At 43.1% G+C, this 26,814-nt stretch overlaps 1 protein-coding gene across 5 annotated transcripts in view; it reads right to left on the bottom strand.

Moving 5' to 3' along the window:
- The window catches only part of BACH1 (BTB domain and CNC homolog 1), a 45,156-nt gene extending 21,406 nt beyond the window's left edge, over positions 1–23,750 (bottom strand). For 4 of the 5 annotated variants that reach the window (XM_023238829.2, XM_023238831.2, XM_023238830.2 and 1 more), the window contains exon 1: positions 23,605–23,750. The gene's annotated coding sequence lies outside the window, so the exon portion shown is untranslated. Of the gene's footprint in view, positions 1–22,457; positions 22,591–23,604 lie in introns of those variants that run through there. The other variant, XM_019839467.3, reaches the window with a different exon arrangement.
- Between the last annotated feature and the right edge of the window lie 3,064 nt (positions 23,751–26,814).

Genomic DNA, 26,814 nt, shown 5'->3' on the forward strand with positions numbered 1-26,814 from the left:
TCACAAACACATGAAATGCCATCTATAAATTCTATTCTACTTATGTGTCTATCTACTTATGTGTCTACTTATGTGTCTCAATTTAGCTAAAATGGGAAGTTCCTCAGAAGTAGTCCATGAAAATGAAATGTCCCATTATGTGGTTAAACTCTACCCAAGGTTACGGATCACAACCTATCATTTACTGATTTGGCATACCACATAAAATCATGGCAACTTCAAAATTACGTACTAGAACTAACTCAACTTTTGGGTTGTGCCCATTTGAAAGAGCAGTATATTCCCTTTAGCAATTGGTCTTAATATTTCAGTTATCAACACAAGGGAATTACTGTTAAGAATAGTAAGGAAGAACTATCAAAGGAACTATGCACCGTGTGTGTGTGTGTGTGTGTGTGTGTGTGTGTGTGTGTGTGTGTTACAGACCACTCCACCTTCTCTGTACAACTTCCCCAGCCAAGCTGGACTCAACAGTTTGCCTCACCACATCCCTGCACCTAAGTCCTCAGCCTCTTTGTTCTTTCCTGGCATCTGCCTTGCAAACCCTTAAAACTAGACTAATCTTACTTTTACATCTCGTCATTCTGCCGAACACAGCACAGCCAGACTAAACTGTAAAAACACGTAGGCTGTTGTCACTATAAATTAATGGTGTGCAATTTCAGGGTCTTAGCGCGGCTTATCCATTCTTTTGTGTGCCCCAATGTTCTGTTGTCCCCAAGAACCTCCCAAGTAGCCACTTCTCTCTTCAGTTAGTGTCTCTCCCAGCAGACAACTATAACTGGGATACAATCTCAGAAAATATTACCCTCCCACCCACCTCCACAGGCTCCCTTCTCCTGCTGAAAACAACCCCTTTAAAGTCTGCCCTTGACCTCATACCATCCTTGCCTCTCTGGAATCCAGTCCCTTCTCTTAACACCCTCTCTCACTTAGGTCCAAACTCTGTCTTATGCTGGCTTCTTCCCATTAGACTTTGTTCATAAATATGTTTAAGTCTCTTGAGAAACTGTCCTAGAAACAGTTAACAGCTAACGGCAAGTATTTGTTACGCTCTCATTCTGCACCAGGCACCGGGCTGAGGTGCTGACACAGTTTACCTCATCTACCCCTCACCACAGCCCTCTGACATGGATGCTCCTGTATCGTCCCAACCGTACAGATGAGGAAACTGAGGCTCAGGGAGAAGTATCTCGACCACGGTCAAAAGACCAATCAGATAAAGAACGCAGATCCATAGCAAGCACCTGACTATTCCATATCTGTCTCCAGTTAGTATCTGCTGAAACACACAGTACAGAAAGTCACTGAGGTCCTGTGGGGAGCCAGGCCAGGTATTACTGAAAGACTGTGCGTGAGAATAGGGAAAAGGGCTTTCCCAGAAAGCCAGGAGCAAATGAACTGGACTTGAACTTCAAAAAGAGGACTCTGGACTGTTTAACACTGCAGCCTTGCAACCTAAATGTTCTCTGGCTCCCAAGGAAACTACGGCAGAAACAGGTTCCATACCTTCACTCTGGAGCTGCCGTCAGCCCACGTGTGTGTCTGTGTGACCCTCACTCCTCACCTCAAATTCCACGAAGAATCGATTCTTGGCTTAACCTTCCTGTTTAGGCTGTGTGGGATGACAGATCACTTCCTAAGTTCACAGCCAGCTTACAGATTGGCCGTGAGATGCGGATTTGGGTGCTAGGCCAACCCCAAGCCCCGCCAGCTGCAGCCACGAGAAGCCAGAGAACCAGGAAGTACAACAGCCACTCAGGGGGACCCCTCTAAGAAGGGTCTCACTAGCGCGGACTGGGCACACGCACGCCACGACTGCTCTTGCTCCCACCAGAACCCTGAAACTCACCCTGACACCTCCGTCAGCCCCTCTATGCAATCTCTTACCGAGACCTGGTACCTCTGAACACTGAAACCCTCTTCTTTTCATCTGCGCTGCCATAATGCCAGTCCAAGCCACCGCTGGCTCTCGTCTTGCCAAATGCCGCCCAGCCTTCTGTAGTAGCTTACAAATGCATGTATGTGCAAATACAGGTATATAAAATAAAAAGCGGAATAAAGTTTCATACATCAGCATTTTATCCTTACTAGTGCAAAGTACTCTAATTTCTACTCTGTTCTATTAAAAAGAAAAACTCCAGTCGTGATCCACTCAATTTCAAGAACCACTAACGGACCATCACCTCACGTATGGGAAACACATGTCCAGTCTAAAATCACACACTGTCTGGGTTCAAATCCCAGCTCTGGCATTTACTAGCCATGTGACCTCTGGGCAAGCTGCTCAACCTTGCTGGGTCTTAGTTTCCCCAACTGTAAAACACGTACAGCAGCAGCACCTCACTGGGTTGTCATGAGGTTTACATGGACAGTGAGGGTAAAGGGCTTAGCAGAGTGCCTGGCCCATAGTAAACAAATAGTCAAGTACCAACTGCTCTTAGTAATAACAACAACAAAATCTTCGTCCCCTCAAGCCCCTCTAGATCCCCTTCAATTTATACTCTCGCACAAAGTGACTTCTTCCTTGCCAAAACTCTACAATGTCTTCCCAGTTTCTTGCGATCAACTCTAAATCCTTAGCCCGCCCTCCAGACCTTACCCTACTAATACAACCTTATCTTAAGCCTTTGTCTCCCTCTTTTGCTGTTCTCCAGCCTCACCCTCCTTCCTTCCAGCATAAGGCACTAAGCTCCTTCCAACCTCAGGGCCTCTGAGCATGCTGTGCCCGCCCCCTGCACTTTTCCTACTCCTTAGCTGGCTAACTCCTCACCTTTTAGGTCTCAGCTTAAATGTCAAAACCTCGTCTGACTTGTTTTCTGCCCTAATTCAAGCACATAACATAACCGTGCCTGACTCAATGCAGGAACTTGCTTCTGAATGAATGACTTCATGTATTTACTACAAATCCAAAATCTAGATCATCTACATTTTCCTCCAAACACAGTGCAATCAGCTATACTAGTATATATGAAAACAATGCCACTGAGCCAAGCACTCAGAGAAAAGTCCTTGGTTAGCTTTTCCAGAATCAGGAGGAGCAAAAGGGAGCCTCCACCTCTGGGAGCTGGAAATGTGTCTACAAGACAACTGGCCAGAGAAGAGCAAGGCTTGGCAACTATAAACACAGCCAATACAATGGACTTGTATGCACAGACACCATGACCTTGGTCTCATTAGTATGAGGTACTAGACACAGTTATTCTGAAAAATCAATTTTCCTAATTCTGAAAACCATCCAAGTGGTCAGTAATCCATCTGCACCCAATAACATAATGACTAAATCAGGTAAAAGTGGCACACATACTTCTAACATTTGTCAGTGACCTAACACTTCTCAAACCTACAAGGTAAGACATAAACACCCCCCAGGGAACCTTCCAGACCTAAAATTCTGTTAGTTGGTTAACACCAAATTTAGATTCCTATGTTACATCTGAATTTTTCTATATTCTTGGAAATATATGCTATTGTTATCATTCAAAATAAAGGCTTGCTGACCTTAGCAATTTGCTGATTCATTCAGTAATGCTGATAAAGGATGAACAAGCATTTTAAAGCTTCCTGTACTTCGATTTGGAAATACCTTCTGCTCTCTGCTCAATACATATCATAATTTACATTTTAATACAGTTACCACCGGATGTTTTTGCTTTCAAAACAATAAAGAAAATAAATAAAATGCTATGGCTGTATCACATTTTAAGAACTTTAAGGGTAATTTACTTAAAAAAAAAAAACCTAAAACAAACTTTTAAAAACCTAAGGAGAATGAATATCTGATCATGGGCCAAGTACAATGCAGTGCTTCCTAACAGAAATACAGAAAGTAACTGTAGGAGGATGAAGTTCCACACATACAAGAGCTGGAATTTTATTTCCCTTAAGTCTCAGAACTCTGCTGTGTTTTTTTTTTAATGTTTATTTTTGAGACAGAGCGAGAGAGCAAGCTAGTGGGGGAGGAGAGAGGGAGACAGAGATTCTGAAGTAGGCTCCAGACTCTGAGCTGTCAGCACAGAGCCCGACGCAGGGCTTGAACCCATGAACTGTGAGATTGTGACCTGAGCCGAAGTCAGACGCTTAACCAACTGAACCACCCAGGTGCCCCTTTAATTATCAACATAGAAGGGCACACAAAATAATCTCACACCAAGGATTCACTTAAAAGAAAAAGACTATTATCCAAACATTCGTGATTTTCACTGAACAACGGTGAATGTCATTTCTACAAGTACACACCTGAGCTACCCAACAGGTTCGATGCCATCAAAACACAAATAAAAGGCAGTCCCTACATTCAAGAACATGACCTACCGATGTTCACAATGAAAACGATGCCTTGGGGCAAAAGAGATGACAATGATCAGTATAATCAATTGACACAGGGGTGTGAACATTCGTGATGGTATTTACTTGCACCAAGTCTCCAAACAAAAACTACTTTCCGGTCTCATTTAACCATAATATTCAATTAATGAGAACAATTATTTCCAAAATAGTTCTGTTATATCCAAAATATACCTAACAGAACTGTGTGTGTGTGTGTGTGTGTGTGTGTGTGTGTGTGTGTGGTTGGGCACAAAAGCGATTAGTAACCTTGGACAGTCAATACAGCACAAAGGGCAACTGAGTTGTCCTTTGCATAAAAGCAATACTCTCTCTGCAGCCTGGAAGAATTCCTTAGGACCTCCTCCCCCTGCTCTAGTGGCCGTCTGGAATTTCTACCTTTTCCTCCTTACTGCTCTGCCTGCCACCAATCTATCACCCTGTCAATTACCTTTGCCTCACTCAGTTTCAGGTCAGGGTCTTCAATGGCTCAGAAGACAGGCAAATTCCTCTTAGCCTGCCTTCTTGGCTCCCTCCTAAGCTTCAAGCTGTCCTAAGCCAGTTTCTGTTAGAATTTACCCAAGATACCCAGAGTTCGAGTGTTCTTCTGAATCAGGCACACCTTATCTTCTGTTGGTCAAGTGGGTGGCAAAGACCCAACAGTATTGTGTGTGTGCACCTTTAGTTCTCAGTCTTTCCTTTCAGGGCTTTTTTATATATAATATAAAATATATACATACATAACTTTACACATAACATTATAACACCTCACCTGCCAGGAAGAGCCAGGAAGAATAAATAACTCGGTGACCAAGATTTGCTATTTTCTTTAGCTTTTTACAGATCTTAAATATCATGCTTGCTTAATCATCATATCTAATCATCACATTTAAAATTTTTTTTTAATGTTTATTTATTTTTTAGAGCGAGCGAGCACGCACAAGCGGAGCAGGGGCAGAGACAGATGGGGATGGAGAATCTGTGCTGTCAGTGCAGAGCCCAATGCAGGGCTTGAACTTGTGAACCGTGAGATCATGACTTGAGCTAAAGTTGGACGTTTAACTGACCGAGCCACTCAGGCGCCCCAATCACATTTTCTAAATCCATTTCCCTCAGCCTTATGAAAAACTCCTAAGTATGACTAGATAAGGTACATGAATAAATATATATCGGGGGAAAAAAAGCTGAATGAAAGCAGAAAAAACAAAAATTTGAATTAAGTAGGAGACCTTACAGCAGCACCAAAAACAAGGACACTGTTTTGTAAAGGACTTATACAGTGATACATGGGAAAATGACCTGGAAATCTATGTTAAAACTATGTAACTGAAGATGCCACAGTCTTTTTTTAAACGAGGTGTGGGGAATGGAGAAGGTGAGTGAATCACTACAATGTTTGCAGTTCATGGTTCACTCCCTGTTTCCATACAGGGAAAGTTGGACTTTTTTACTTTTCCTGATATCAAAAATTATCCATTTAATCATGGATATTTTATTTACTTGGTCTAATTCCATATCTGAAAAGATGAAGCCAAAGTTGTACATAGAAGGGAGAAGTCTGAATGGTTAGAGAAGTCTGAAGATTCACCAACTAAGAGGTCAGAAACGAAAGATTTTTTACTTCCCAAGTCAGTAAATCCAACTTTGATAATTCCAGGTAATAAGAGTAAGACAGCTTGGAAGGGAGGAGCACCTGGGTGGCTCACTTAAGGTCGACTCTTGATTTCAGCTCAGGTCATAACTCACAGTTGCTGGGATCCAGGATCAAGCCCCATGGAGCCTGCTTAGGATTCTCTCTCTCCCTCTCTCTCTGCCCCTCCCCTGCTCAGGCTCTCTCTTTCTCTCTCTCAAAATAAGTAAAAAACACTTTAAAAAAATCTTTAAAAAAGATAGCTTGGAAGGGAATAAAGGAGGAAAAAAAAAAAGAAGGAACACAAGAAACCCGAGCTCCAGAAGCAAAACAAGAATAACGGATTCCATGATTATACCTTCTTACTGAATTTAAGAAACAATGAAGTCTTTTATTTGCTTACCATATTTGGCAGCTACCTGATCCTTAATAGGATTGTTATAACTCACTTGAACTAGATGTTATGAAAATATGAACTAGAAACTAGACTTGGCCCACACTAATAAAGCTAGTTTACTGAATATGTATTTTTTATCATGCACTTGTCACTAATTTATATATCAACACTGAGGTATGATTTACATAGAACTGCACTGAAGAGTACAATTCAATGAGTTCTAACACTTGTATATGTGCATGAAACCACCACTACAATCAAGATAAAGAAATTTCAAAAAAAAAGAGATATAGAAATTTCATCACTCAAATTCCACAGGCCAGGGCACCTGGGTGACTCAATTCGTTAAGCGTCCAACTTTGGTTCAGGTGGTGATCTCACGGTTTGTGAGTTCCAGCCCAGCATCAGACTCACGGGTGTCAGCACAGAGCCCGCTTCTGACCCTCTGTCCACCTTGCTCTCCGCCCCTCACACACACACTCGCTCACCCACTCTCAAAAATAAACACTTAAAAAAAAAATTTCCACATGCCCCTTTGAGGTCTCTCCTACCCTTTTCCCCTGGCTCCAGGTAACCAATGATTTGCTTTATGTCAGTGTAGATTACCATGCATTTTGTATGATTTTTTATATAAATGGAATCATACATTATGTCCTCTGGTTTCCAGTTTCTTTCATTCAGCTGAATGACAATCACATTGCACACATCAGATGTTTCTCTATTGCCAAATAATATTCCATTGCATGGCTATATCACTGTTTATCCATTTAACTAACAAAGATAGACACAACTTCCAGGTTGGGATTATTGTAGAAAAGCTTCTGTGAACATCCATATGGACATATACTTCATTTCTCTTGGGTAAATCAATACAAAGCGGAAGAATTGAGTGATATGGTAGGTTTATGTTTAACTTCTTAGAAATTGCTAAACAGTTTTCCAAAGCAATTGTATCATTTTATATTGCTACCAGCAGTGTATAACAATTCCAGTTGGTCCACATTCTCAGCAATTCTTGGTAATGCCAGTCTTTTTAATCTTAGTTATCCTAATAAATGTACAGGAGTATCTCACTGTGGTTTTAATTTGCATTTCCTTATGGCTACTGATGTGGAGCATCTTTTTATGTGCTTTATTGGCCATTTGTAGATCTTCTTTTGTGAAATATCTGTTCAATTTTTCTGCTCATGTTTAACTGAGTCGTTTTCTTATCATTGAGCTGTAAAAGCCAGCAAAATTTTGATTAGGACCGCAGTGAATCCATATACCAATCTGGAGAGAACCAATATATAAATTGAGTTTTCTCATGTACAAACATGACAAGTCTCCCCATTTACTTAAGTCTTCTTTCAGCACTGTCCTGATGTTTTTAATTTTTATTTTTGAGAGAGAGAGAGAATGAATGGATGAATGACAGAGAGAAAGGGAGACACAGAATCCAAAGCAGGCTCCAGGCTCCAAGCTGTCAACACAGAGCCCGACGTGGGGCTTGAACTCACAGACGGCGAGATCATGACCTGAGCCGAAGTCGGACGCTCAACCGACTGAGCCACCCAGGTGCCCCTTAACGGTAGGGTTTCTAAGATGAGCAACTGATGGGCAGAAAAGGAGGTACAGAAGTTACCCTCCCAGTTAACTTAGGGCTCCTACAAGAAACTCAGAGAGGAAAATAAGCAAAGAGTGAAAATACCCCAAAATTCCCCCAAAGAGTGAAATTCCCTAACTCACTCAGCCTCCTTCAAGGGAAGCCCTCACTCCTTTACCACTTTGGAAGTATTCACCCAGGACATCCTGAGATCCCCCAATCAGGGGCAGACGGCAGTTATCAGAGAGCACACCTCAAACCGAAAGACTGTCGGAACCGCACAAGCACAGCACCCAGCTGCTCCAGAGACCACCAGGGTGGACAGCACAGATCAGCAGCTGATAGCATGACGACAACTCGGCCAGCTGAGCAAGGTACTTTACACCTCCGACATGCCCTCTGTTTTGGGGTAACGTAGGGACGAGAATAGTACTTTCTGTTGAGAGGATCAAACGAAAGTATATATACAATAATAATTTTAATTATATACAATAATAGAATATTATGCTAATTATAATAACATTAAACTTTTTACGACAGTGCCTGGCACATAATGAGTGCTCAATAATTGTTAGTATTATCTGAATTTGACGCTAGAAGTGTTTTTTGAGGGACACAAGGCCACACTGAAACTCTAGTCAAAGAAGTACAAGAGCACACTCCTCAGCTTTCAGGTGCCCAACACTGACACGGGCATAATAATATGGACACTGGTCATTGGTCTTCAACTTTCAGAATAGACAGATAACAGAAGGCTTAACTACAGTTATAAAATGGAATGCAGACATTATCAATCTTGACAAAATGCAAGTAAAATTGACACGCTAGGAGATGGAATCAGAACTGAAAAGAAAGCCAGTATTTCCATGCAATTTATAATGTGGAGTCAAAAGATACTTAAAAAAAAAATAGTTCCTTAGTGAGACCAAATTAAAACAAATTTTGGGGTTGGAGAGGTGACCAAGAACAGAAATAAAGAGATTATAAATATAAGTGGGATGATGGTCAACGTCCATGGTAAAAGGAAGTCAACAGATAGTGTCTTAGGTTCATAAACTCAGGAATAACCATCAAAGAGATATAGAGGTAACCAACAGAAAAAGTAAATTGCAGAAATGAGTAAAGATGAATATTATCTATGAAGCAAAATCAGAGGTAGGATGATGCACAACAGATGGGGTTGCTTTATGATACATCGTTCTGTATTTTTTAAAGCAAAAACATGTACTAGACTAAAAACATAAACATAAATTAAAAGATATTTAAATAGTAAACAAAAATATTAAAGTTTAGTTAAGTATAAATTGTTGATAACGTTCGTGAGTCTTAAATATTTTGAAGATTCTCCAAATAGAAAAGAAATTTGATAAAGAGAAAAATCAACCTTTAACATCTTACATTATTTTGACAAAACCAGGAACGGGGAGGGTAAAGAAATATAGTTAAGATTTCTTTATTCCCAATATAACACTTGGAACAATGTTATACATACTGTTTAATATTTTATATTGACAGCGATACTACTCCAAATAGATTCTTTAAAAAAAAGTGAGGGTATCTTCTAAAGAAACAAGTTGTTGAACTGCCAAACCACTAGGGCATTGGTTCTCTGCCTTACAAAATCTGATGAAATCTATTGTATTTAACCAAGAAAACCACTCACATCATAAAATTTTGCATTTGCTTTTGGTAGAATTAATTCAACCACGAGGTGATGCTTTCAGAAGACCAGTAAAATTGACAAACTTCTGCATAGTCTCACCAAGAAAACATGAATACGCAGCATTCCCATTTTCACAGAAAACAATACTGTAATGGCTCTTCTCCCCATACCCTCCATCTACAATAAAATTCTCTGCTCCCCTTTATAACAGAACTCCCAAAAAGAGCCATTTATATCCATACCATCTTCAGTCCCTTCTCTTCCCGAATTCACTTGAGCCCACTACAACCAGGCCTTTCCCCCTCCACTCCATGGAAACCACTTTGTGAGGATCAATGACCTCCATGCTGCTAAACGGCAGATTTTCAGTCTCCTTCTACAGCTTCTCATCAACATTCAATAGGTTGACCATTCTCTCCCTGAAATCCTTTCTTCACTTGGTTTCCAGGATACCACAATCCTGATTTCCCACCTCACCGGCAGCCACTTGTCAATTTTCTTTGGTGGATCAACCTTCTCTTCCAAGACTCTAAATGCTGGACGGTCCAGGAATTCGTCCTCGGGTCTCTCTTCTTCTTTGCACACGTTCCCTAGGTGAACTCATGCAAACTCAAGGCAAGGATGGGATCACTCATGGACTTACTGTACACTCTCAACATTATATTTGGTCTAAATCTGACAGCTCTCTTGAACTTCATATTCATGTACTCAACTGCATGCTCAAATTACTAATTATATTAGTAATGTCTAACAGGCATCTCACATTTAAATGTCCGGAAGAAACCTTGGTTCCCCCACCTCTAGTTAGGCTATATCAAAATATTAACAACAGTTACATCTAGGTAATTGTTGTTTGTTTCTGCATTGAAATTCTGAACCATAAATACATTTTATTTTATAATCAGAAAAATGTTAAAACAGACAACAACTATAAACAAAACAATGTGCTTTCATTAAAAATGCAGTTGACATTTATTGCACTTGCCTTGAAGGCACCCAAGGAGTCAATTTCCAAGAATGTCAATTACTTTTCCCCCTTTATAATATCATCAGTGGTACTGGCTTATCACTATGTGTGAAATTTATGGGCAACTCTCAAACACGGTAGCCTCCACAGATATCTTCATAGTAATCGTGAAAGGAGAAATGAAACTGTATAAGACTCTAAAAATGATGGTTTAATGGGGAAAAAGAGAACTCTGTTACAGGAACATAAGGGGGAAGGATCCATCAAGTCAGGTCTAACCATCTGAATAAGGGCAAGCGTGCATCCAGTTGACTTAAGTAGGTAGCTCCTGATCTATTTCATCTTGCAAAGGCTTTTAAAAAGGTTAAAGAGCGAAACAAACACACAGAATTATGAAATGCAAGAGAAAATCCAGTTTAGGTTATTTTAACGACTACCAGCAGGATAACATTGGAAAGAACAGAAGCACTGAGATACAATTAGAGCTTAGCCAGTATTACGAAGTATGTGATCTGTGAGGTACTGGACTTCACGCTTCAGGTTTCCCACGAGAAAAACAACGCTACTTTACTCTAAGGGACAACTGGGTGGCTCAGTCAGTTAATCATCCAACTCTTGATTTAGGCTCAGGTCACGATCTCAGGGTTCATGAGTTTGAGCCCCATGTCGGGCTCTGTGCTGACAGCATGGAGCCTACTTGGGATTCTCTCTCTCCCTCTCTCTGCCCCTCTCCTGCTCTCTCTCAAAATAACTAAGCATGAGAAAACATTAAAACTGGACAAGTACACCCAAGATAATTGCTGGTTTCACAGAATTAAAGAATTTCTAATTAAAGGAGCACATCCATCCAGTATGACCCACTTCCCACTTGTTACAGATGTGGAAACTAAAACCCTGCGAGGATAACTTAAAGGTTGGAGGGGTCCTCTGCCCCCAGATCCAAATAATACATTTCAATTCACATACATGTCCTTAAGTGGCAGGTGTGCACAAGTTTTTTTTTTGGGGGGGGGTGGGGGGGCAGGTGAAAGTGAAGAGGCATGGAAGAATAAGGAACAGAGAGAAATGCCTCAAGTATCCTATGTGAGATGAGAACAATGTTAGAGTAAAAGGGCATTCAAGGAAGAGCAAACTTCCCTTTATTACTCAACATTTGGTTAATTAATATCTGATTAACACTTCTTGGATTACATAAACAATCTCATGTCATTAAAAGGGATCTGACATTAAACTATGTTGAACTTAAGTCAAAGTCTATACTTATACTCAACTATGTATGGACAATTCAAGGACAGAATGCTAGGAGATATTTCACTCAAAGTTATTTTTTTATTATTTTTTTAATATGAAATTTATTGTCAAATTGGTTTCCATACAACACCCAGTGCTCATCCCAACAGGTGCCCTCCTCAATGCCCATCACCCACTTTCCCCTCCTTCCCACCCCCCCATCAACCCCCAATTTATTCTCAGTTTTTAAGAGTCTCTTATGGTTTGGCTCCCTCCCTCTCTTTTTTTTTTTTTTTTCCCTTCCCCCCCCCCCCCCATGGTCTTCTATTAAGTTTCTCAGGATCCACATAAGAGTGAAAATATGGTATCTTTCTCTGTATGACTTACTTCACTTAGCACAACACTCTCCAGTTCCATCCACGTTGCTACAAAAGGCCATATTTCATTTTTCATTGCCAAGTCGTATTTTATTGTGTATATAAACCACAATTTCTTTATCCATTCATCAGCTGATGGGCATTTAGGCTCTTTCCATAATTTGGCTATTGTTGAAAGGGCTGCTATAAACATGGGGGTACAAGTGCCCTATGCATCAGCACTCCTGTATCCCTTGGGTAAATTCCTAGCAGTGCTATTGCTGGGTCATAGGGTAGGTCCATTTTTAATTTTTTGAGGAACCTCCACAGTTTTCCAGAGTGGCTGCACCAGTCTGCATTCCCACCAACAGTGCAAGAGGGTTCCCATTTCTCCACATCCTCTCCAGCATCTATAGTCTCCAGATTTGTTCATTTTAAACACTCTGACTGGCGTGAAGTGATATCTCAGTGTGGTTTTGATTTGTATTTCCCTGATGAGGAGTGACATTGAGCATCTTCTCATGTGCCTGTTGGCCATCTGGATGTCTTCTTTGGAGAGTTATTTTCAATACAAAGTATTAAGTGTCCATGTCCTACATTTAAATGAAGTATTATAGATTCTTTATATGTCATTTTGTTTTCTGACTATAAAAAGTATAACCATGATCCAAATTATTTACTTCTGATTGCCTAGAGAAAGTGAAAATCCTAAAACTAGATCAAGGTCAGATTGAGTCTAGGTCTAAGAGTTAATACATATAGTACGCAAAGTAACTGGAAGGAAAAAAAAGACAACCAAAAAAGTGCCTTCAAATTCCCAACCCTTCCTTAAACATCATCTTGCTGCAACTCATAATAAATCTGATTAAAAAAAAAAAGGAAAGAAAACAAAAGAGAAGAAAAAAAAATTAAGAGTAAAAACTTCAAGGAATACCTTTAAATAAGGAAGCAATTATATAGCAGCAGTAGAATATTGCATGAATCACAGATCTGAAATTTTTTTAAGTATTAAATTGAAATGCTTTATTTAAAAATAACCGAATCCAGCAATCCCTGATAGCCACCATAGTGCTACAGCATCTCAATACACATAGCTAAAACTAAAATGTTTAAATCCCTTTCTTGTTATTTATTAAGTTAACTTGGCAGTCAACATTACCACCTCTAAATGGGGATTTCCAAGCTACAGACTTTCCACCTAAGCCCACATAGCTACTTTCCCAAATATATTTATTACAAGATTTTGTCAAATAAGTAAATATGAGGTCTGTTAAAAAAGAAAAAAGTTGAGAGGCGCCTGGGTGGCGCAGGCGGTTAAGTGTCCGACTTCAGCCAGGTCACGATCTTGCGGTCAGCGAGTTCGAGCCCCGAGTCAAGCTCTGGGCTGATGGCTCGGAGCCTGGAGCCTGTTTCCAGTTCTGTGTCTCCCTCTCTCTCTGCCCCTCCCCCGTTCATGCTCTGTCTCTCTCGGTCCCAAAAAAATAAATTAAAAAAAACGTTGAAAAAAAAAAAAAGAAAAAAGTTGAAACATTTCTTAGTGCAAATATTATTTAAGGAACATGGAGTAGACAAATACTATTGTTTTTTTTTAATTTTTTTTCAACGTTTATTTATTTTTGGGACAGAGAGAGAGAGAGCATGAACGGGGGAGGGGCAGAGAGAGAGGGAGACACAGAATCGGAAACAGGCTCCAGGCTCTGAGCCATCAGCCCAGAGCCTGACGCGGGGCTCGAACTCAGACCTCGAGATCGTGACCTGGCTGAAGTCGGACGCTTAACCGACTGCGCCACCCAGGCGCCCCAATACTATTGCTTTTTACCTGAGTCAAAAGTTCTTTTGGCAGTATAGTCTTTCTAAATTCTTTTTTTTTTTAATTTTTTTTCTAATGTTTATTTTTGAGAGACAGAGTGCAAGCGAAGCAGGGATAGAGAAAGAGGGAGACACAGAAACCAAAGCAGGCTCCAGGCTCTGAGCTGTCAGCACAGAGCCCGACGTGGGGCTCGAACCCACGAGGCATGAGATCATGACCTGAGCTGAAGTCAGGCACTTAACCAACTGAGCCACCCAGGTGCCCCTAGTCTTTCTAAATTCTATCCAAAAAAGTAATACCATTTTGAAAACCTACCCTAACCATCTATCACAGCCTCTTAGTTATTATCAAATAGGAAAAATTATTAGCAATTAACTGCTATTTTGTGAATTTACAACACTGTTTGTGTTTATATTATTTGTCTGCCTTTCATATAGCATACACAGCACCAAAACCTGGGATTGAAAAAAAGCAACAAGAATGACAAGAATAAAAATCGTTTAACATATCAACATGCTCTACAAAGTTTGGGAGGCTAGACACTTACTGTATAAACTTAAAGTGGCATTATTCTGGAAGTCCAAAAGACCACTTTTTCTCCTAGCAGGGGAATGTGTGTGTAGAGAGGATGCGATGCTCCTGTCTGTATGTGTAATTTAAGAGGTTGGGTTCCCAACAGTCCTGCCCATCCAAGTCAGTGAATCAACCATTCTATTCAAGCCAGGCTAGCCTTCCCGCTCGGGAGAGCCACAGACATTGCAGGTGGGTATGCCCTGCAGATTAAGACAGGGAATCTCCTGGTATGGATACAATCAGAAGCTACAAAATATAAGAAATGGCAGAGAACTTTAGAAGCGTTGAGTACTGAAACAGTCCTCCCATTGGTCATTTTTTCGGTAAAATGGGCATTTTCAATTTTTTAATATTTTTAAATAAAACATTTATATAATCTGACTGGAAAAGCAAGACCTGATCATGTTAGGAAATAGAAGGTAAAGGGGGAAAAAGTCACCTAAAATTCCAAACCCAAAAAACCCCATATTTTCACTTTCTAATCAGAAGGGTGGGTCTCTATACAGTGGTGGTGTAAGTAGCAGGCTAGGATGACACTGTTGACCGCCCCCTACTTTTCTAACCAAACTCTGATTGTGCTCACAAACCTACTCTCTACCTGAGGTCTTGTGTTTCTGGGAAAGCGGATCCCAGTCCCAAATGAAGACGAATGACCATACATTTAAGCTAATCACAATGGTCTCATTGCCCTTGACACTGACTCATTTAGGTAAGGGCTTAAGCAAAATGCTGGCCCATGAACAGCGAGGAGAGGGTCAGGAGAGCATCTATTACAGAACTTTGGGGAAAGATTTTACTTAATAAGAGACATACCAGGAAAAAAAAAATAGTCCTCTCCCAAGGAACTTAGTCACTGACTCATGACACGTGAACTTCTGGGAGCCATCTTGCAACAGTAAGAGGAACTAGCTAAGCACAAAAGAATGACAGATCCAACCTTTTCCCACTGACTTTATTTTTAAATACATACATACACAAACACACACTCTTCCTGATCCAACTTCCCCCTACTAAAATCCCTCTTCTCTACTCTTCTTCAGTGCTAAGCTTCTCCAAAGAGAGGTCAAAACAAGCTGTTTCCTCTGCTTGACCATGCATTCATCAATGACATTCCTAAGACTTTCCTGATTTCTTAAAACTTAGGTTTCCCACATTCTATGGTTCCAAGGCACATTTTACACGTTGCTATTACAGCAATTAATACATGCTATAGTAATGGCTTGTTTCTCTATTAGACAGTAACTTCTGAAACGTTTTGTACTCCCAATGTCTACAGAAGTTCCTGGCATACAAAGGCATAAATATTTGGGGCGCCTGGGTGGCGCAGTCGGTTAAGCGTCCGACTTCAGCCAGGTCACGATCTCGCGGTCCGTGAGTTCGAGCCCCGCGTCGGGCTCTGGGCTGATGGCTCAGAGCCTGGAGCCTGTTTCCGATTCTGTGTCTCCCTCTCTCTCTGCCCCTCCCCCGTTCATGCTCTGTCTCTCTCTGTCCCAAAAATAAATAAACGTTGAAAAAAAAATTAAAAAAAAAAAGGCATAAATATTTGCTTCATAAATCAAACGTAAACCCAAAACCTAATACAAAAGCACACCACAAACGTTTAAATGAATTTACCAACCCTACCATTTACACACACCAAAAGTTGAATATGTGTTTGTGTTTAAGTTTGGGGAGAGGAGCAGCAGGCACAAGAAGATAAGAGACCAGAGCGCCTTGAAACTCAAAAACACAATTATTCTTTACTCTCCAGAGACCAGATAGCTGTTCAACGTTAACTCAGCGGAGGGGCAGGGCAAGGGTCTGGGAAGCAAGGGCAGGGAAGCTGGTCTCAGGGTCCCTCTGCCACGGGTGAGCACTGCTACCTACGCATTCCCGAGAGGAAAAGGTGTTCCGGCCCTCCCGGGCTAGGGAAACAGACAACAAACCAGGCCGATGACAACAGGCAGGCCAGGAGAGGCAAAACACGGGTTTTAAAACCCCAAAGAACTATATCCAGAGTTTGAACAGTGCTTACAACACTCCTTTACCACAAAGAGACAATGAAGCAGGCCAAGGTATAGGAGCTACAGACAGCCTTATCTAGCATCTCCTTTGATTCCCCTGGATAACAGCTGGGAATAAAGGCAGGTGACACTACTCAGCTGGGCAAAATGCTTTTCTACTTCAAAAGTCTACTAATGTGGGGAAAATGATTAAAAGAGCCAATGGGTTTTTTTCCTCTCCTTCTAATTAAGTGATAAATCCTATCTAGAGGACAATTCTGAGCCACGATGGGAATAAAACAGAGTAAATAAGAAAATGTTACATTCTTTGAAAATAAAAAGTGTCTTGGGCCAAGATTTGATAACCACTTTACATGTTTAATAAATTGTATTTAAGTGCAAAACACACACTAATGAAATTACTGATCTTACTAAAATTACTGATCTTACTTACTCCAAAATGACAACCTAATAATTATAACCTCATAAATTTATTCAAAGACTAATAAATCTTTTATAGACATATTTTACAACAAACTCTCTAATGGATAGTTTTCTTCACTGATTTAGCAGACTTCCAAGAGGTGCTGGTGCACTTTAAGGAAGGAATAAGGCATAAGGAATATGAAGACACCAGCAACAGGAAGCTGAGTGGGTGCATATCTCCATTTCTTCGGCGGGACCCTAAGAGTTGACCTCCTTAAGCCAAAAACACTTCCCCTTGGAATCCTGGAGGCAGACAAGTCAGTAAAAAGATCAACAGAAAAAAACGGTAGGAGAGAGGAACAAGACAGTTCCCTCACCACACCATTTTGTTCGTTACCATGCAGGTAGGATATTGTCAACTTCCAGGCTACAAAGGAATCGAAAATGGACTCCATATATAAAAACACTTTTTAGTGTAATTCCGCTTTAATGGGGAATGGAGAAGTGGAGTATACATCTGTCTGCTATGACTCTGAGCCAATCTAAGAAAGAAAAAAAAAAAAAGTGGAAATGACTTTATTGGATAGAAGCTGGGAATAATACCTTTATTACAAAAATATTCTTTTGAATGAGTTTCCTAAGGCACTAAGAAAACCATTTCAATTTATTTTTAAAAGAACACGATTTACACACAGCTTCAACTGCATCAAGGTGACATTTCCTAAATTGTGCCAGCACTGAGGGAGGAACCAGCGTCCGCCCAACTTCACGGCATGCCCACTGTGCTCCTGCAACAGCCATTACCAACCAAGATCCTGGCAACTACTATTTCTTCCTTGTGTTTGTTTGGGGCAATTTTTATTATCCTATTAATATTCTCTAACCTCTTCCTTATCCTAAACACAACAAAAGATCTGTTCTAGAGGAGTTAGGATATTAAAGGAAAGTGTTAGATATATGAGCAGTCTAACATCTAGACAATCCAAATTATATTTTTACACAATTCAATTCTAAATCAATTAAGGGTAAAAAAAAAATCACAAGACAAATATTCTATCTCAGGAGATAAACTAAAAGAATGACTTAAATCCAACTGCCTCCTCAATACTCATACCAATTATGAAAACAGAACGCAGAATTTTATTCTTATTTTTTTATTTTTATTTTTTAATTTTTTTTTCAACGTTTATTTATTTTTGGGACAGAGAGAGACAGAGCATGAACGGGGGAGGGGCAGAGAGAGAGGGAGACACAGAATCGGAAACAGGCTCCAGGCTCCGAGCCATCAGCCCAGAGCCCGACGCGGGGCTCGAACTCACGGACCGCGAGATCGTGACCTGGCTGAAGTCGGACGCTTAACCGACTGCGCCACCCAGGCGCCCCCAGAACGTAGAATTTTAAATGATCAAAAGAGCTTCAACTTGGTACACATTTAATGTAACTTAAGAGGTACAGCCCATAATGTTCTCTCCTTCACTCTTTGAAAAATCCCCAAGTTTGAAGACCACAGAACTAAAATGAATCTATACTGTACTCACGAGTGCAGCAACCAGAAGTTGGCAGGACAAACACAGCCAAGGTACACTCAACGTTCCATGGGAGATAAAACAGGAGATATGTATCTTCGTCATCAAGAAACTCCCACTCTGGGGAGCCTGGCTGGCTCAATCAGAAGAGCATGCAGCTCTTAATTTTGGGGTCGTGAGTTTGAGCCCCAGTTGGGTGCAGAGATTACATACATACATAAATACATAAATAAGTAAAAAAAAGAAAGTCACACTCTAGCCCAAAGGATGGTCAGAATGTTTGACACAACCTTTCGGAATGACCTACAGGTGTAAGAAGCCGTATGACAAACATATCCACTGTTTATTGTGGATAATTTTTTCTGTCTTGGAGTATGCATGTCATTTAAAGAAAATGCAATACTGAGAAGTAATTGGCAGGTATATTTACATTCCAAATGTTCCCAACAAACTGCTTGGGAATGAAAACTAAGAAATGAGTCTGTCTTGATGTTAATATGCCAGGAGCAAGTGGACAGGTTACTAAACCTGCCAGACCACAATGTCCTCAACTCTCACATACAGAATAGACTAGATGCAGAACAGAAAATGTTTTTATTTCTTCCAAAGCCAATTCCAATTAACTGGTAATGACCACCTCTGGGGCATTTGCTGAGATGGTAAGATCCTTTAAGTAAAAGGCCATATCCTGTGTTCCTTGCCCTCAGAAGTTGGGTGTTTGAGTTGCTGCTACTGACTTCCCATCAGAATGTTCTCTGGAACTGTTTTTTTTAGTAGCAGCAATCTGATGCATATCCACACAATCTCTTCGGTCTCCCTTGTGATCAGTGGCTGCAATTCAGTTCAAAGAGGCTACAAAACGTGGCTGTGTAACTGAGCACTTCCCTGAGTCTGAACAGATAATAATACCTAACATGTATAGTAATGTTTAAGACAGAGCCAATACTGTTCTAACCACTTAACGTATATTAATGCTTTCAATTTCCAAATAGTCTCTATTATATACGTTCTACCATTATCATCCCCATTTTACAGATGAGGAAAGGAGGCACAACTAGGTGAAATAACGTGCCCAAGGGTTTAAAGCGGGTAGGTAATAGAGCTAGAACTTGATCATCGGCTGTCCGGCTCCAGATCTCCCACTTTGAACCACTTTGCTTACTGCTTCTCTGTCAATTGCACGCTGACCAAACCCACAACTTCAGTCCTGTTAAACTATACACTGAGTAAGCCAGAAGTCCAGGCTTCACGGTGGTGTAAGTCTATGTTTTATCTGCAGTCCTGAAATATTTACTCTCCAAAGGGGCTTGGATTCTGGCAAATAGTGCTTAATTTACCCATTGCCAGGGGCTTTGTTAGACTATTGGGCAAATTTTTTTAAATCAAAAGTTTCATAAATTATCTATTCCACCACAAGAAAATGCACACTCCCTCAGGAGATGAGAACCCTCAGGAAATGAGAGTTTTAGGGTTAAAGCAATGCTCCCATTAACAGAACATTAGTCAGAAAATTTGCACTGTGAAGAGAATTTATAACAACTGGTCATTTTGAAGGGCTTTGCCATCACTATTCTAAACATCATTTCTCACAAGACAGGAGTACAAAACGCATATGGCCAATGGGATTTAACTGAATGGTAAATAATAACCATCCCTCAGCATGCCTAGAAGTTGATTTTCTGAATATACACATTCTCCTAAGGGTAAGGGGGGAAATCCCACTTCCCAAGTGATTTGCTAAATATGTAGTCTTATTAATCCTTACTAAAGGACATGTAAACTTGGCTCAAAAAAATGACAGCACCTGGTTGGCTCAGTGAGTTAAGCGTCTGACTTCAGCTCAGGTCACAGTCTCACGGTTGTGAGTTTGAGCCCCATGTCGGGCTCTGTGCTGACAGCTTGCAGCCTGGAGTCTGCTTCGGATTCTCTGTCTCCCTCTCTCTTTACTCCTTCCCAGCGCGCTCACTCACTCACTCTCTCTCTCTCAAAAATAAACATTAAAAAAATGACTTCAAGGAGTAACAGAAAAGGGTAACTTTTAAAAAAATTTGTTATATACAAGTTACACTCCAATGTGTGGATTATCTTCAGGGGCTCCCACTGCACACTTTTTCATATTATTACATTTCATCGGATCGTATACATTAAACAAGCCAACCACTTGGCTGGTCTCCAAATTCAAAATGCATGGTATCGCATGTAATGGGCAACTCTGTATTTTCTGTATTTCCATTCCTGATATCAACAACTGTGATAAGAAATTTATACTCATGCTTCTAAATTTTAAAGTACAGTATAGGGGCGCCTGGGTGGCTCAGTTGGTTAAGCGTCTGACTTCAGCTCTGGTCATGATCTTGAGGTCTGCGAGTCTGAGCCCATCAGGCTCTCTGCTGTTAGCACCGTGCCCACTTCGGATTCTCTATTTCCCTCTCTCTGCCCCTCCTCCACTTGTGCTCTCTCTCAAAAATAAAATAAACATTAAAAAATAATAATCATGCAGTATAAAAAGAATAAAACTACATATATAATAAAAATTAAATATTAAGAACATTTTGAAAAAATGCTAGTTCTTAAAAGGAAATCGGAAGCTTAAACAAAAATATTCCAGTTGCTGAAAGAACGTTATTGGCAGTGGTGAACAAATTCTTTGTTCCCCGACAGAAAAAAAGGAGCATATGCACCTACATTATATAACACACATGTGCTACTATTAATCTGTATCTTGAAGCTTTCTTATTTTACATGAAAGTAACATTTTAAAAATCAGAGTCTTAATATTTTCTTCCAAATGGATCATCTTGCACCCCACCTTAGAGACCCTAATACCTAAAAAAGTCATGATTTCGAATCTCCTATAGTCCCAAACTTACAGCAACAAAATTAACCACTTTTCCATGTATGAAACGTTTGAAGTGAATTGTCATCAATAAGAATTAGTCATTCTTTCGACCGCAGGTAAGGGCCAGTCCTCCTGGCCTCCACAAAGTTTGTTCACAATGGGGGCTGGCTGGTAAGCTTGGGTCATTTTTAAAGCAAGAAGTAATGAACTAAGATGTAAAGACACTCCATCACCGTACCTAAGAGAATGAGACAGATATATACGGTTTGCCCTTCATTAGACAGCTCTTTCTGGACTTGACCCAAGGAGACCTGTCAGTTCCACTCACATTCACCTAACCCTTGCCCCTGCCAACAGAAACTACTAGCGTATGCATGCAAAGCCGAGGGCCAATGGAAACCAAGAGGGAGTCTCCTTCTGTGCTCTCATAAAGTTTTTATGAAGAACACATTAAGCTGGCTTTTGACATGCAGAAACCATACAACAACAAAACCGCAAGAGGGGAACCAAAGACGAAGTGCAGGGAAGGTAGTCAATATTTTTATTACAATCTTGTCATTAGGTTACTCCTAGCTGCGGATTTCTCCCTCGGTGTTCGCTCTCTCCAGCGCAAATCTATTCTCAGGCAGTAGGTCATGAGGCCGGCCGCTCTGTGTTTACACACAACCTCAGCACCACTTGGCCACTTCCTCGGACTGCTGGAGCACTTGACCCACTGATTACCTGTATCAAAACAGACGGGGCCCGCTGGGTCCCGGTCAGCCCTCCGAAGCAACCCCTCTCGAGTGCTCCTTGGCCTTTTATGGTGGAGGCATGTGATGAGAGTATCTGCACCAGCTGTTCTTAATTACCTCTCAGGCTGGGGTGAATGACTCAGCAACCCAACTTTTTTAAGGAGTCATCCTACCTTGTTATCCAACCAACATTCTGAACAACGGTAAACCACTAGACACGGCCCTGTTCAACAACAATATACACGAGGCCATGCAGTCACCGAACCAAAGCCATCCCACTCAAGCTGACTCACCAAGAGTCCCTTTTTCCCCCAAGGCTCCTTGAGCCAAAGGCAGAAGTGGCCAAGCGCCTTGAAGCCCAACCCACCCCAGCCCTTGCACCACTAGCCCACACCAGGAAGAAGTAAGCTTACCTCTTCCCATTTCTCGGCTTGACCATGTGAAGCGCTCAAGCGCTGGGTCACCAACACGTCCGGCGTTTCCACCCCTTATCTTTCTGAACCGCTTTAAATGCACAGCGTCCAAATATAAGGAGTGTTAAAGCAGATGAACAGAGACCTAGCAGTGGCATCCTCCATAGGTTAACAGTCTCAACACCGATGCGTTTCTCCAAATAGAGAAGCATCCCTACAAAACAAGCCTTTGTTCCTTCACGCACCACAGAGTAGCCTGTTTTTCCCACACACGTCTTTCACAATTACTACTACACTATACCTTCATCAACCCAAGTTTAACGCAGAAGGCTCACTGCACAAAGGCATTCCGCGCAGGGCTGCTCGGTGACATAAAACCGCCGCGCAAGAATGAGAAAGCAATGGCACTCGAGTTCCATCAAACCAGCACAAAAAGCTGGTGTCTCTATACGCGGCACCCACCCTCACCGCACCGTGGGAGTCTTAATTACGACGTGTGGGCAAAACTCCAACAAAGGGAGCTCTGGGATGTCCGGTCGTCCACGCCGATCTTGGCTAAACCCAGCCCCGCAAGGGGGTATTTTTGCTGCAGCCACGACCTCGGCCATTCTAAACGAGACTCCACGCGCGACAGACACCCAGGCCAGGCAGACCGGAGGCAAGCGGCTCTCGGGACGCGGCGGGTGCGGAGGGCGGTGGGAGGACAATACCGAGCCGGGGCCGGCCGCGCGGGCGGTGCTGATGTGTCACAGCCCGGGCGGGCCGCGGCTAGGAGGGCCGGGCTCGGACCCGGGCGCCGCAGAGGCGGGGGCGGGGGGGGGGGGGGGAGTGGGAGCCCAGGGACCCCGCCGCCGAGGCCACTTCCCCGCTCCCCCGCCGCGCCCGCCCGCCCGGGGGTAAAGTGCAGCGCGGGCCCGTAAACAAGAGCTCTGGCCGCGCGCTCGGAGCACGGGGCGCAGGCAGGCAGGTCGCCCCTTCCGGCGGACGAGGCCACTTCCAGGAACAGGGGCCGCCTCCGCCCCCCGCCCAGAAGCCCGCCGCCCAGGTCCCCCTCCCCGCCTCCCCGGACCTGCCCGCGGGCGGCCCCGACCGCGCGCCGCCGCGCGGACCCTCCCGGGAAGGGCGCGCGGGACGCCGAGCCACTCACCAGAGCCGAGGCGCCGCGCGGCCCGACTGACGGCAGCGAGCGAGCCCGGCTGGCGGCGCGGGCAGCGGTCAGGTGACTCATTCCCTCCCCGCGGCCGGCCGCCCCCTTCCCTTCGCGGCCTTCCCCTCCCTTCCCCTCCCCTCCCCGTTGTCCCCTCCCCTCGGCCGCCGCGGCGGCCGCCGCCACCTCCCAAAGCCTAAAGCCCTCCCGCCCCCCGGAGGCCCCGCCTCGCGAGGCCCCGCCCCGCCCACCCCGCGGCGCTAAGCTCCGCCCCCAACGGAGACCCCGCCCCCACCCGAGGCCCGGCCACGCCGCCCGCCAGGCCTCAGTCGGCGCGCTGGGGCCGGCGGGGCTCCGGGCAGCTGCAGCGGTTGTCGTGGCTCCACCCGCCCGAGGCCCACGCGAGAGGCCGCGGGGTCCGCGCGCTGCGCCCCTTTGCGAGCGCAGCCCGCTGCATGAACGGAAAAGCCACCGAGGACAACCTCCTCCTTCCCAAGTGAGGGCAGAAAGGAAAAGGCTGACGGCCTCATGGCCCCAAGTGTTGCCAGGACGCTCGGGATCCAGCAAAACTGCTGCGAGCCCGGAGTCCCGCGGACAACAGGAGGTCCCTCCCCAGACCCGCCTCTGCCATCCCTTAGGGACGCCTTAGGCTGGGCGTCCAGGTTCGGAAAGTAGTATTTGAGCTTGCTGGTAGGATGTATCGAGTGCATCCAGGATTTTGTGGAAAGCATCTGGCAGCCCTACTTCTTCTGTCTGACAAAGAAAACACGGGCGTCTGGTTAACAGGTGTTCCCTTCAGGCTGTGGCTGCCAGGAAACTTGGAGCCAGGTTCAGCGCCCAGTGCTGTCGGCCGGCTCAGCTCAAGCCCTGCTCGGGCTTTCCTCCTCTGATGCTTATCCTGGTGTTTATCCAATTGTCAGTTTTAAAATTATGTTCCCCAGCCATTTAGCACCTCTGGAGTGCAAAGCACTGTCTCTGCGAAAAGATGCCCACGTGTCAAAGCCCAAGCTTACCAATCTAGGGAGAGAGAGACACTGGGCACACCGGGTCTGAGCCAGCCAAACCGATTGGAGTTAGGTGATCTGTGCAAAGGGATTTTGCTGTTGGCTTCGAGTTTAAGTAAAGAGGAGATGGAGAGAAACTGGTAGCCGAACAGCCTCAGCATCGGGGTGTGCGGACTCATTCTGGAACACGGCAAGGCAGCTCTGGAGCTCACAGTGCAAACAAAGTTACCAAGATAATAAAGTCAGGTGTTATCACTAACATGACTGCGTTTGCACTCACTGGTTAGGGACTTTTGAGTTACATGCAGGATATATGAGAAAGTGACCTAACTGCGAGGAGTGAGGTGATTCACTGTGACCTCAAATCAGGGCAGGAGGTGATATTTGCATTGGGTCTTAACTGGGAAGAATGGGGCCCCGCAGTCCCTGGAAGGAGCAGCATATGCAGTAGTCTAGAGTTAAGAGGCAGATGGTATTCCAGACCGCCAGAGTTCATGTGGGGTACAAATATTCACTGAGAAATGAGGAAAGGACATAGACCATGAAAGGATTTGGGTTCTTCCACACGTGAGAGGGTTTTTGAGGCTTCACTCTCCTTCCACCCTAAGCCAATGAAATTATAGTATGCTTCTTTCCTCTCACATGTGTACAGTTTCTTCTAGATGAAGAACAGATCCTCCCATTTGGGAAGAACTCTTCCTTCTTTAGATAATGGTCATATTTTCTAGCACAACCTCTGGTATGCTTCGTTATTTGAAAAGTCTTATACAGGTGTTGGGAATACCAAGACAGCTAGGAATGACTCTCAAATTTTAGTATTTCTAAGAATCTCTGGGGTGCTTATTAAAATGCAAATTCCTGGGTCCTGCCCCCAAAATTCTGATTTCATAGGCCTGAATGGTACCCCAAGGTCTGCATTTTTTTTTCAATGTTTTTTTTTTATTATTTATTTTTGGGACAGAGAGAGAGCATGAACGGGGGAGGGGCAGAGAGAGAGGGAGACACAGAATCAGAAACAGGCTCCAGGCTCCCAGCCATCAGCCCAGAGCCTGACGCGGGGCTCGAACTCACGGACCGCGAGATCGTGACCTGGCTGAAGTCGGACGCTTAACCAACTGCGCCCCCCAGGTGCCCCCCAAGGTCTGCATTTTTAATAGTGATGCAGGAGGTCTTGAAACCACCCTTGAGAAGTACTGAGTAAGAGCTAATGGTGTAGAGTAGGAATAGGGTAAAAATTAGAGAATGAAATAAAACCAAGTCAGAATGGGCCTCGTACACTGTGCCTAGAGTTTGACCTTTATTCCATGGGCTGAAGGGAGCACATGGAGGTCTCTAAGTCATGTGATTGGTTTTAGAAGCTAATTCTAGAGAACTTCATTCATGCCATTTCTGTTGGTTTAGCTCTTTGCATCTTTAAAAATTCATGAGCTATCCAGTCAACAAAATTTGGGGTGTCAAAAAAAAGGCTTTAAACTGTGGGTGACTGCCAAGGTAAATAAACATAAATTTCACCAACTTGAAAGACTACCAGTTGACCCTTCTTCCATCAAAAGGGACTATTATGAAAGCCATACCTCCCCTGCCCATGGTTAGATGATTTTCATGGGAAATGAACATATTTTATTAGAAAACAATGAGGACTTCCTGGAGGGGCGAACATACCCTAGTGTTTACCGGATATCTGATATGAAAGGGAAAGTGAGGGGAATCTAACCTCCAGTTGGAGATGTGCACAAAGTCTAAGATCCAAAAAAAAAAAAGGAAGAAAAAGGAGAAAAAAGAAGACAGTATTGGAGAAGAACTCAATGGGACAAGGGTCAAATTGGTGAAAGCAGTGCTTTCCAGAAACCAGATTTAATGAAAACCAAAGTGGCTCTACGTAGAATCCAAAAACCAGTTGAAGGCTGTGGTGGACTAAAGACAGCTGTGAAATTTGTGTCCCTCTCTTCATCAAGAAGGGGAGTTTCTTTTTCATCCCCTTAAATCTGGGCTGGCCCTGTGACTGCATAGCCAAGAGAACACTGCAGAAGTTGTGCTATGCCAGCTCTGTATCTAGTCTTTAAAAAGCCTGGCATCTTCCACCTACTCTTTCTTGAAATGATCTTTCTGGACGCACACCCTCTCAGAAAGGAGGCACCATGCAGTGAAAAGCCCAGTATGGACCTCTCCAGTCAATAGCCCCAGCAGGGCAACCAACCAGTGGTCA

Source organism: Felis catus, chromosome C2 (assembly GCF_018350175.1).
Source record: "Felis catus isolate Fca126 chromosome C2, F.catus_Fca126_mat1.0, whole genome shotgun sequence".
In the NCBI taxonomy this organism is placed as follows: domain Eukaryota; kingdom Metazoa; phylum Chordata; class Mammalia; order Carnivora; family Felidae; genus Felis; species Felis catus.